The following is a 13,311-nucleotide window of genomic DNA, read 5'->3' as shown; positions in this document are numbered from 1 at the left end:
TAGAATGGACTGATTTGAAGAGATGTGAAAATATGTATCAATATGAATGGGAACTAACACCTGACCCTGGCGGGGGGGGGGGGGGGGGGGGGGGGGGGGGGGGGGGGACGCGTGGAAATTAGCCTCACGAATTCCTGGCCCAAGAAGTTAACTAGGATTCTGCTTTTAAGGCAGGTATGTCACCTATAACTATGGAATGTCTACTGGGACAACAGTCACTATCTTTCAAGACATCGGTCGTCACTCTCTGTCTAATATGTGCAAAGATTGGTGCAAGCCACTGTGCACAGAGAACAGAACACTAACCATTTCAGAGCCAAATGTCCATGGGACTCTGGTAAAAGGCACTTCGGGGCTCCTGCCTCTTCCCCAGTACATAGCCTAGCCTGCTGTTTCAGCTTCTCTCGGAATGATTGAACTACCTCTGCCTTCCAAGCGAATCTATCCCACGTTGTATGTCTATAGACCATGCATGCTGCACACAATCACCGGATGTCTGGTTGCTGAAAAGGATGGATAGTGTAGTAACAGAAAAACTCCTCCTCCAAAGCTAAAGCTGACATTGGTTAGAAAGCTGCATGCCACCCTGAGAAAAGCCCCATGGGAAGTGAGGCTAATTAAAGTATAGTGGACCCCGATGGGGCACCTACCTCTATGGAGCTCCAGAAACCAGGCAGAACTTCGATCACTCCCCACCCCCTTAACACTTCTCAATTTCAAAGGAAAGAAGATTTTAACAGTCTGGATTATGAGGTATTAAGAAACTGAAATACTAATGGCTCTGGACACAAGTTTCCCATCCTCTTGCGAGGAAATCACCTTCATTCAAAACACGTTTATTGAGTGCCTGCTATCTACTGAAGACACCTCGTTACACATCACTGAGCAAATGAAAAACCATGAATTCGAGGAGTTTTCTATCTAGTCAGAAAAAAGAGAGAGAGAAGCAGTGCATATAGTAAATATGAAAATCAAACTGTATAGGACTTTAAATGGTAAAGAGATTCAGGGAGAAAGAAAAAAAACCTATGTAAAGCGTATAGGTGGAGTGAGATAGTCCTGTCACTGTGTCAAGTACTGGGTCAGAGTAACACTGAGAAAGAAACTTACTACCAGGCGTAAAGGAATGAGTTAGCCTTGCAGATATCTAGAGGACAAAGTTTTCAGGAAAAAGGAAAGACTAGCACGAAACTCCAAACCTGAGATGTGTGTAGAACTCAAGGGGAAAAGGTTTGGCATCGAGACACTGAGACAACCAGAGAATAGACTCCAGGATACCCTGTAAGGATCCCTCTCGATCTTGGACAGTTTGAACAAAGGCAAGTTTTAGGCCTTCTGGTCCTCCTCTAACTGAAGCGTGTGAACCCAAGACTCTGTAGTCTTTTTTTTTCTTCTTTTCTTTCTTTCTCTCTCCCACCCCCACCTACATAGGGTTTCTCTGTGTACTCCTGCTGTCCTAGAACTCACTCTGTAGACCGGGTTGGCCTTGAACTCAGAGATCCACCTGCCTCTGCTTCCCATGGGGCAAGGGATTAAAGGCATGCACCAACACCCAGCCGAAGACTCTGCATTTCTAACAGATAACACAGTTGATATTGAATGCATCCTAATGCTTAAGACCTACTTCAACAGAGCACAAAGCCTGATCACCAAGAAGACATTGGACATAAAGCGCCTAGAACCGGCCATGTTGCTCACTGAGGCTCTTGTAGTCATAACCTCAACTCCAATAACTTTTAAGAAAAGCAGGACATATGAGTTACTCTTTGGTCACTGACACAAAGAAGCCAACGGAAGCAACGTAAAAGTGGAATGATGTGTTTGCAGCCATTCCTGTATGACTCATGGTTTCTTGGCTCCGTGTGCCTGGACAGAACATCAGGCATTAAGAGCATGTGAAGGGAGAGGCTGTGGCTGATAGGAAGTAGCAAGAGGAGTGTGTTGGTTTCAATGAGAATGGTCCCCACAGGCTCACATGTTTGGATGCTTGGTCCCCAGTTGGTGGAACTGTTGGGGAAGTTTTAGGAGGTGTGGCTCCAGCCACCTGTCTCCCTGTCCTAATTCTCTCATCATAGACTCTAAAACAACTCATTTATAAGTTGTTTCTGTCATGGTGCATTATCACAGCGATAGAAAAGTAACTTAGATAAGGGGGGAGGAATAGGTTCATGATGTAATCTCCAAAGATTCACTTCCTCCAGCTAGACTCCTGCCTGCCAAGGTTTCTACCACACCCATCAAACAGTACCGCCATCTGGGGAACCAGTGTTCAATAAGTAAGCCCATGAGGGCACTTCAGATTTAGAAGAGAACATTCTCCCCCTGGGTCCCAAGGTTTATGACCATTTCATAATGAAAAATGTTATTTTGTCTATCAAAAAATAATCCCCGAAGTCTCCAGAGGTACAATATTGCTCAAAAGTCCAAATTCAATGTCTCCTTTGAGACTCCCAGCAAACTCTTAGCTGTAACGGTCTCTACAATTAAAGTCACATAGTTGAAGATAAACATTCCCATCTTACAAACGAAGAATGGAAGAACAGCACGGAAGGATCAGACCTAAGCAAGACTGAAACCCAGCAGGACAAACACCATGTCCAGAAACTGGGGCCTGCCAGAGGAAGTGAGTTCTAGAGGCTTGGGTAACCTCGATTCCCCAACCTTCTGGTTTGCAACCAAATGACTTCTGCCTCAGGCTGACTCAACTCACTACCTATTCCTTTCCTTGGCAGATAGTCCATGTTCTTGCCCTCTGCAGCTTCCTGGCCTTTCCACATTCAGCTTCACCATTACAGCTTCATATACTGCCCTTGCCAGGGCAGCCTATCACATGTTGTCTGGCCTCTCGGGCTTTCCTTTGAAGTCAGGGTGGAAGCCTCCGTGACCCGGTAACTCTTTCCTTCTTCCTGTAAAATTGGCATCACACAGATGTACCAAGGTCTGCTGCCAACTTCATCAGTTAGATCACCTTTGACCATAGCTGCTATGGCTTCTGCGTACCTGAGGGACTAAACATGATGAAATGAGGAAACGTCTTCGTAGCTGACCCCAGCCTGGCCCTGTTCAAGCAGGGCACCTCAAAGGCTCTCTCTTTACAATGGGAAGTTTTTAAATGAGCTCACTTTTTTATATATTTGAGTTATCCATGGGTGGCATTTGGCCAATTTCTAAGATACCTCCAGTCGTCTTTTCCCCATTTGCAATATGAATATGTGCTACTCTCTTCTGGAACCACAAGACCCTTGGCTCTAACTTTATTCACACTTTTATTCCAAAACTATGTGTTTTTTTTAATCTTTGAACTCATTTTTGCTGCCACTTCTCACTATAAACCAGCTAAGTGCAGCCAACAACCTGAGCACTGTGCTGGCTTATAATTTTCTTTATCAAATTACCTAGTCTAGTTCTTTTACATTTTGCCTCTCCGAAAGTCTCTGGGCACGAATATCAATAAATTGCTTGCCAGAATGTAACATAAATGGTTTCTTGTCAAATTCCCAACTAATTCCACGTTTCTACCTGAGATCACAAAAAGCCAAACATTACTGTGTATATTTTTACCTGCATTTTGCTCCTCTGTGCCCCCACCACCACCCCAACCTGAAACACCCTGTCAGCTCTATTTACAACACTTTAGACTTTAACTCACTTCACCTAACTTCCAAATTCCCTCTACAAACCAGCTGCAATGCCTTATGGGTCACATGGTCAGCCTTAGGAACAGAGGTGCTCCCAGCTGTCCACTACAAATTTTCCAAACTAGTTGTTTTTTTCATTACTATGACAAAATAATGGACAAAACAAACTTAATGGCACAGATTTGGGTCTCACAGTTCTAGAGGGTTCAGTCCATGGTCACATGGCTCCACATCTTTGGACTCATGTTGAGGTAGAACCAACACAAAGCAGAACTGGGCCCCAAAGGGCAGGAGTCAGCACAAGATGCACTCTTTAAGGACATGCCCCCAGGGACCTACTGTCTCCATTCAGTCCCTGCCTTACAGTTCCACCACATCCCAACAGAGTGTCACCTCATCAAATATTCTTGCAGGAGCGTCTCATTTTCAAACCACAACACAGGAATTTCATTGTCTCCTATAGCCAGAAGTTGGGAACTCAGCAAGATCCTTGGTGAAAATGCTCTTCCCCTAGTTAGATCTTTGTCCATCTTTCAGGATTTTTTTTTAAATCTCTTTGTTGCTCTTTGTCCTTTAGACAAATGTTTGGCGGCATGGTAGCAGCACTCCCGGTTTACCAGTTGACTATTTGAGTGGTTACAGTGGGAGAAGACCTTCCCATGTAGCTTAGGCAGATTCAGTCATGCCCTCATACCTGAACTAGTCATTAGTCTTGGGTGTGGGTGATCTAGGTGGTCATGCTCACACTTGGAAGAGTGAGCAATCCCTCATGGAGAAAGCTATCGTACAAAAGAGGAGTCGCATAAAGTTGTCTACTAAATCTCTCATTCTGCCTTGTTGTTTACTTAAATTAAGGAGTTGATCATAAATGATGTGTCTGATATCTATGACTATAAATTCTGACTGGACTGCAGTAATAAATCCTCTTGTAACATTGAGAAAAACGTGGCTGGGGAGTAACCTCAGTCCGTTAAGGGCTTGCCTTGCAAGCATGAAGATTGAGTTCAATCCCCACAACCCACACAGGAAAGCCTGGCACAATGGGATACACTTTCAGTCTCACAGCTAGGGAGGCAGAGGCAGGAGGATACTCAGGACTCGTAGGCTGTCTAGCCTGGACCACTTGTGAGCTCCAGGCTAGAGAGAAACTTTCCCAAAAATAGGTGGACAGAGCCTGAGGCATTACACCCTAGGTTGACCTCTAGCCTACACACACACACACACACACACACACACACACACACACACACACACACACACACACGTGTGTGTGTGGCATTTCCTCTGACTAATTTATGGTTCTTAAAAATCCACAACACTAAAAGGATTGCCTGCTATAATTTTCTGATGAATAAACGGACTGTAACAGGAGGTCTTAGTAAAAACTTAGAACCGCCTGTCAGCTCATCCATTTTCTATTCATCTATTTTAATTGGTATGTGAAGAATAATAGGTAAAATCATAATTAACACTATGAAGAACACCTAGATCTCTTGAAGTAAAAGATTTTGAGGAAAAATATTCTTGTCTTTTAAATCACTAATAGAATACAAGTCTAAACATCCTAATATAGACCACTGTGTTTATTCCACTAGTAATATCCTTTGCTTGCAAAGTAGAGGGAGGTGATAGCAATGAAGGGCTAATTACCCAGAACCACAGTGTGATTTAAGGTGACATCTGTCAGGATTAAACAATAAGGTGCTTGCTTACCCTCGAGGCTTCAGAAGATAGGCAGAAAGCTGGATGGTGATGGTACATGCCTTTAAGTCCAACACTTGGGAGTCAGAGGCAGGTGAATCTCTGAGTTCAAGGCCAGCCTGGTCTACAGAGCGAGTTCTAGGACAGCCAGGGCTACACAGGGAAACTCTGTCTAAAAAACAAACCCAAAAAAGGAAAAAGAAGAAGGAGGAGGAAGAGGAGGAGAGGGAGAGGGAGGGGGAGGAGGAGGAGAAGAGGAGGAGAAGGGAAGAAAGGAAAGAAGGAAGGAAGGAAGGAAGGAAGGAAGGAAGGAAGGAAGGAAGGAAGGAAGGAAGGAAAGAAAGAAAGGGCCAAGCATATTAACAACTCTGTATCATTTAATACTCCAGATTTTCCCTAAATGTCTTTCAAAGTCCTGCAACAACATCTCTTGATACATTTAATCAAAAGTCTGTGCTGCCCCCTGGATTAGGATCTGGAAAGCCGCATGGGGAATAAGAACTTCAGATGACTCCAATTTCCATCAAAGTTTAAGAGCCATCCCTTTATACACCGAATCTGATGAAACTGGGCTGGCTGGTTGCCTGCCTGCCTGAAATCCCCTTCTCTCCCTTTGGTCTCATTTTCCTATGTTCTATTTAATACTTTATGACCAATTGGCCCCTTTTGTCTGCCTAAAAGATATTTTGATGTCTCTTTTTTAAAAGTTAGACTTCATCTGTACAAAAATATGGTGTAGAATAAAAAAAAAAATGCCTGTTGAAAAAACCACCCCCAGTGTGGGAAGGGTGGAGAGGCCATGTTCTAGTTTCCTTTCAGTTGTAATAAAACAGGTGGGCCAAAATCAACTCAGGGAAGAAAACTTTCCTTCCAGGATACAGTCCATCACGGAGAGATTTCAGGGAAGGACCTCAAGAAAGAACTTGAAGAAGACGCTTTGGGAAAGCTTGCTTGCCTGTTTGCTCACACGCAGGCTCTTACATAGCTATCTTCCTTATATATCCCAGGACCATGTGCCTCAGGATGTTTCCACTCTCAGTGGACTAGACCCTTCAGTATCAACAAAATAATCTCCCTACACACACACACACACACACACACACACACACACACACACACACACACACACATACACACACACACACACACAACCACAGGCCAATCTGCTCTAGGCATTCCTCAACTGAGACTCCATTCCCAGGTGACTCTAGGTTGCATTAAGTTCACAAAGTAGGATCCTGGATGTAGCTGCGCAGGGAAGGGCAGGGTGAGGCATGAGCTGATACAAACAGACTTTGACGGTATTCTGGTTTCACTTGACACTTGACCCTGCCACGCTGTGTGAAAGGACACTGAATATGTGACAATCCAAGCTGCTGGTGAAACTAGTGCATTACATTCTAGAGAGATCTCATGAGATGCCAACATCTCATTACTAACTGGCTAAAGGACTAAAGAATGAAAAAAGAATGCAGTAGGAATAAGATTCCATCCAAAGAAAACAGATAAGCCCCCCACACACCCCAGGGAGAAAAACAGTTAACCCAACAAGTCCCATCTACCTGTAACACCTACACATCATAACAATGACCAGCATGGGAAGCTGTAGTGGTGGCACTTACATCCTGGGGGTAACCTACAGCTGCTGACTTGGAAAGTAAGACAGAAGGGAATTTATGTGTGGCACTGTAAGTTTAACCAACTGGCTATAACAGGTGATGTCACGGAACCTAGATGAGAGCCTGCTACTACCACGTGCCCAAACCAGTGTGCTTGCTAACTGTGTTCTAAACACTCGTGCTTATACAACCACAGATAAGTGCAACTCTCGCCAAAGAAGTATCTTTCTTTAGTAGACAGAGATCATTACAGAAAGCCACAACTTGTCAAAATGCAGAGAATAACTGATGGTAGGGGGGCTTGTCTCCAGTGAACACATTTACAACATAACCCCCACACCTGAGGCTCAATCTTAAGAGCTCCTGTCCTGGCCACACCCCAGGGGGAGGTCCTAGGTGGGTGTGGTAGTTATGGCTGTCTCAGTAGGGCAGCGCATCAAGGTCAAAGCTGGAACAGCTACCCACTATACTTATCAGTTAAAACATAAAATAAAATTCTCAGAAAAAAATGGATGGAACTAGAAAAAGTCATCCTGATCGAGGTAATGGACTACCAGAAAGATTGAAGCTTGCAGTACCAGGATTGGATTACATCTAATTGAGTTGTTGGCCAAAAGAGTCCCATGGACTCTCCAAACAGCCCAGGCTTGTTGCCCAAACTATAGGCTGCTCTCCACAAACTGACAGCAAGACCCCATTGCTGAAGCCAACACCTACACAACTCACTGAACATAAAGATATTAAGCTGGTGCCTGTGGAGAGCCTTCGCCCTTATGTGCTAGCTTCTTTGGTATAGAAGGTGCGCTGCATGCTACCAAAGGAGAGCCATAAGCACCAACCCAGCCACAAGTTCTTTGCTCTACAATAGTGTTCTGTCTGCAAGATATACTAAGGCAATGGTGGAACAAAGCTTGTGGGAGTAACCAATCAGTATCTGATTTAACTAAAGGCTCATTTTACGTGATGGAACCCATACCCAACACCTCTTGGGCAACCAAGAATCTGAAACTAGATAGTTCAGGAATCCAGGGTAAAACCAAATATGACTGTTGTAAAAAATAAAAATAAAATAAAAGCTAACAATAAAATTACTTCTTATGACATTCTGCATAACTTATAGATCAGTGCCTTGCTCAGCCATTATCAGAGAAATTCTTTCTGCAGCAGATGGGAACAAATACAGAGATCCACAGCCAGATGTTATGCAGAGAATGAAAGACCTTGGAACACTCAGCTCAGCATGTCTCCATCAAACCCCTCCCCACCCCCCAGGGCTCAGGGAACACCATAGAAGAGGAGGCAGAACACAGTGTAAAAGCCAGAGGGAATGGAAGACACCAAGGAAACAGGCCCCTTAAATCAACATGCTCAAGGCTCATATGAACTCACAGAGACTGAAGCAACATGCACAGGGCTTGCATGGGTCTCCTCCAGGTCCTCTGTGTATATACTGTGGCTTCCAGTTTAGTGTTTTAATGGGATCTGTGAGTGTGGACACAGCGGTCTCTTATTCTTGTGCCTTCTCTTGGGCTCTTCTCCTTCTCTTTATTTGTTTTGTCCAACTCTGATGTATTAGTTTTTATTTTATCTTATTGTTATAATATATTGTGTTTATTATATTATTATCCCTTGGAAGTAGATTTTTTCTAATAAAAGAAAAAAAGGGGTGGGTCTGGATGAGAGGTAGAGGTCCTGGGAGGAGTAAAGGGAGAGAAAACCATAATCAGGATATATTAAATGGAAAAAAATCTACTTTCAATAAAAGGGAAAAAAACTTGTGCTAATGGTGCTAGATGCTAAAGAATTTTGACATTAAGGGATTCTGTGTCAGTCACATCACCACTCACAAGAGACCATAGTCAGTTCCAGTAGTCAGCCTGGACTACAAAAGGTGAGAACAGTTTGAAATCCTTTTTCCTCTTCTTTTCTTTTTCTCTTCACCTTCTTCCTCCCATCCATATAAGAACTATACAGGGAACAAAGCCATTTTAGGTAAATCTAATATGTAAAGATCATGCTTAAAGTAAACACACACACACACACACACACACACACACACACACACACACACACACACAATCTCACATAACCACACATTCAACTCTTTTCTATCACCCTCCTCCAGCTCCAGAATCATTTGTAGCTAAAATTTCTGCCTTCAGTAGTAACGGTTTGGATTCATGGTTTGAACTATTGAAACCTCCCTACAAGCTAGTTACAAGTAGTGATCTCAAAATTTTCTGTGCTCCTTTGTATCTTTCTTGAAACAGCATTTTGGTCTCTCCATGTAGCCCAGGCTGGCCTCACAATTAATGAGCATCTGTTTCCATCTCCCACGTGCTAGGATCACAGTCATGGGTCATGTCAAAACTCTTACTTAGAAGCTGGGCTTGGTGTCAGGTTCTGTACTCTCAGCTACTTTTTTGCAAGGCCTCAGCACAAGGATTTTGAGTTCAAAACCATCGACAGCTACAGAATAAGTTCAGGCAGGCTTGTGTACCTTTGTGAGTTTCTGTATCAAAAATAAAAAGTGAAAAGAGTACTGAACATGCAGGAAAAGAGATCTCTTAAACACAAATTTCTGAGAGTTTATTAGATTGCCTTTGCAGAACAACAGCTGGAACATAAATCAATTCATCTTGATAAAGCATAGAGTAGAGACAATACAGGAAGATTCAGAGGTGGGGAACATTGAAGTTCAAAGTTTCCACCAGACGGGTATGGATAGAAAGATAAAATGGTAGGTTGGTGTATTAGTCAGGGTTCTCTAAAGGAACAGAACTGATAGAATATATATACATATATATGAATTATTAGAGTGACTTACAGGTTGTGGCCCAGCTAGTCCAACAATGGCTATCCCTGGATGAAAAACTGTGAATTTGGTATTCAGTCCATGAGACTGGATGTCTCAGCAGTCCCAATCTGGTGCTGGAGTTCTGGAGGACTCCTAGAAAGCTGCTGGTCTTCAGTCTCTGTTGAAATCCTGAAGATGTAGGTTCTCATACCAGTAAAGGAATGCCTCAGCAATGGAAGAGATGAACTTGCCTGTGAGAGTGAGGGCAAGCAGGCAAAAAGCAAAAGTCTTCTTCTTCCCTGTGGGCTTCCTTTCATGTGGGCTGCCACCAGAAGGAGAGGCCCAGATTTAGGGTGAGTCTTCCCAAGTCAAGTGAAGGAAAATCCCTTCCAGGCTCTCCCAGCTCCTTGGGTTTCAGTTGATTCCAGATGTAGTCAAGTCTACAGTCATACCACACTGAATGTGCCCAATCTCATCTTACCCAGATATAGTCAAGTTGACAAACAAGATTAACTATCACAGTTGGTAAATCCAGTCCTGTCGGATGCCTTTGCCGGGGGCCTGTGATGGATAGGGCAGTGATGAGGATCCAGGCTTCACAGGCAGGAGCAAGGTAGCTGCTCTGTAAGCTCAGTACATACCAACACTGATACCATCTTTGAACCACCACTCCTACATCCAGATAACATGGAGGTTAGGAATCCCCAATTAAGAAATCATAAAATCGGAACTGCTAAGAATCGAAGCAAAAAAAAAAAAAAAAAAATCAGAGAGAAATGAGAATGTAGGTGAAATAGCTTTAGTACCTTTGGCATCCTCCAAGCTCTTCTCAGGGCAAAACATGGATACCCAGTTTCGAGGAAATTGGTACTTATGGAGTGGGTAGATGTAAGTAAGGATCGGAAGACAGAGACTTGGGCTTAAGGCAATGTAGTAGGAATTCAATATGCTACATGCTAGCAGATGAGGGTAGATGGAGTTTTCCTGTCCTGACCACCTGCTCCCAAATAAGTGGCAGCCACTTCCCAAATACCCACTCAGAGTCTTAACATAAATTCTAAATGCTCCACCAATAGCTCAAGCTTGTTACTATCTAGCTCTTATATTTAAATTAACCCATATTTCTTATCTATGCTTTGCCAGGTGGCTCATGGCTTGTCACCTCGTTTTCTACATGTCCTGCTTCTCCGGCAGCTGGTTGTCATCTCCTCTGACTCCACCTTCTTCTTCCCAGAGTCCTCTGTTTGATTGTCCCGCCTACCTTTATCCTGCCTTGCTATAGGCCAAACAGTTTCTTTATTAACCAATGAGAGTAATACATATTCACATTGTACAGAAGGATTATTCCACAGCAGATGAGAGTTGTTTCTCATGACTAGCCTTGGCAATGGAATGTGTTTTTCTTTTACCAATTAAGCCTTTTTATTTTTACTTACTGTTTCCGGATTTCTGATAACAATGACTTCATCTACATCTAGGCTGCCTATTGGTCTAATTTCTGATGAGCTAGAAGCTTTTTTGTATAGCTTTGAACCTTGAGTTAAGGCAGGGGAGGTCAAATGGTAATCCAGTTGCTGCTAAGCTTTGTGGTAATGCATGTTGTTAGCTAGAAATGTAATGTCAAATAGGACAGCAAATTAAAACTGTTGCAACAAATGAGGGAATGTTAGTGCAAGTATTATTTTGACTCAGAGGAGAATGCCCAGCAAAGAGAGGGTTGTTAAAGTTGTGCAGATTTGAAGAAATAGAAGAGAGATAGACACAGTTAGCTGTTACTATGATAAGGACAATACAACCTGCAACTATTAAGATAGGTCTGTGTGTCCATCAAGGTGGATCATGAACTCAACACTGGAGAAACCAGTGTGCCAGAACAATAAACTTTATATAATAAAGGGAGGAAGTTCATGCTCTATTTAGAAAGATTTCATAAGGTTAAAAAGGTTTTAAGTAATTTTAAAAACATTTTCTACTTAAGATTTCATTGCATTTGAAAAATCACCTTGCATAAATGAGACTGCTCTTATTATTTTCACAAAGTAACTCAGTAACACGATCATTTATTTTATATCTTTTAAAAGCATATTTTTAATTAAGAAACAATTTACTCAGTATGTCTTATCTGCTTGGCTTTTTTGCATATATAGATGAATATGTCAAAACTTTTCATTCCAAAAAAATTAATATGGTCCATACCCTGCTAATGTCCTCCAATTTTATCTTTTTTCTAATCATTTTTCCTCAACAAGACTGTAGAATCCTCAACTGGTAGATGTGTTGCTGATATACTTCGTTAAATTATTACTTTGTATTTTTGTTTTGTTTTGTTTTGTTTTGTTTTGTTTTGTTTTGTTTGAGATGGGGTCTCACTATGTAACTCTGGCTGTCCCACAACTCACTATGGAGAACAGGCTAGCCTAGAACTCAGAACTCACAGAGATCAGCCTACCTCTGACTCCTGAGTGCTGGGATTAAAGGTATATGCCACCATGCCCAACTAATACTTTGTATTTTAGTCTTCCTTTCTTATCTTTTTTTCCATGTTTGTGTATTCACTATGGTACTGCCACCAATATATGTAAACCTCCCTCTGCTAAATAAGACCTTACCTAAGGATACCGTTAGAGCCACACTCAAAGCAGGCCCATATAAAAGAAGCAATATGCATCCTTAGAGAGCCAGCTTGTTTTGTTCTTGAAATTATATCTGTCCTTTAAGGCAATGGTTATTTTCCAACAATCAAAGATTCCCTAAAAAGCATTTAGAGATGTTGGATCTGGGCATCTAGTTTGAAAAGCTCCCCCAAATATCATGTGGGTAGACCATCTCTTGACTAACTGGCAAAACAGTTTGTAATAGGTCAGACTTTGACAAACCATAAATGTAGAACTAAATTCATGTTTGCATATGTGTGTTTTCATGTGACCATTGCCCTGATGACAATGATGAATGTTTTTAACACACCAGACAGCCCCCTATGCCCTTTCCCTATCAATACACCCCCAAAGTAATCTGTATTCTCACTTCTACCTCCATAGACTGACTTTTGAGTAAAGAGACATGTATACATATTTGCAAGTGTCCACATGCTAGCTATTGTTTAGTGGCTAGAGATAAACAGGAGAACAAGGCAGACAAAGATACTATGGTCTGATGAGAATAAATAAATCAGTTTCAGATGATGAAAAATAGTAGAAATAAAGGAAGTCATCAACAGGCAGTAGATAAGTAGGTGGAACAAGCGTGGATGTGAGCAGGGGGAGCTGCAGAGTTGACATTTGGGCTGAGAACTGACTGGTGGAGAACAGGGAGAGAGGCCCTCAGCAAAAGGGAACTGAAAGTGCAAAAGCTCAAGACAGAAACAGCTCAGCACCAGGAGGAACCGAGAGGCCATTGTGGCTGGGCTTAGGGGTAGGGAGAGAGGAAGGAAAGGTCCTGAGACGTGACCAAGTGAGTAGAGCAGGAGATAGAGGGAAACGCAACTATTGGGTAGGCCACTTTCAACGACTTGGAAAGAAAGACATTGGGGATAATTTCACATACACACACACACACA

This window comes from Peromyscus californicus, unplaced genomic scaffold, assembly GCF_007827085.1.
Source record: "Peromyscus californicus insignis strain IS unplaced genomic scaffold, ASM782708v3 Scaffold_22__1_contigs__length_63687245, whole genome shotgun sequence".
Classification (NCBI taxonomy): domain Eukaryota; kingdom Metazoa; phylum Chordata; class Mammalia; order Rodentia; family Cricetidae; genus Peromyscus; species Peromyscus californicus.
Note: the sequence above shows the minus strand (reverse complement) of the source record.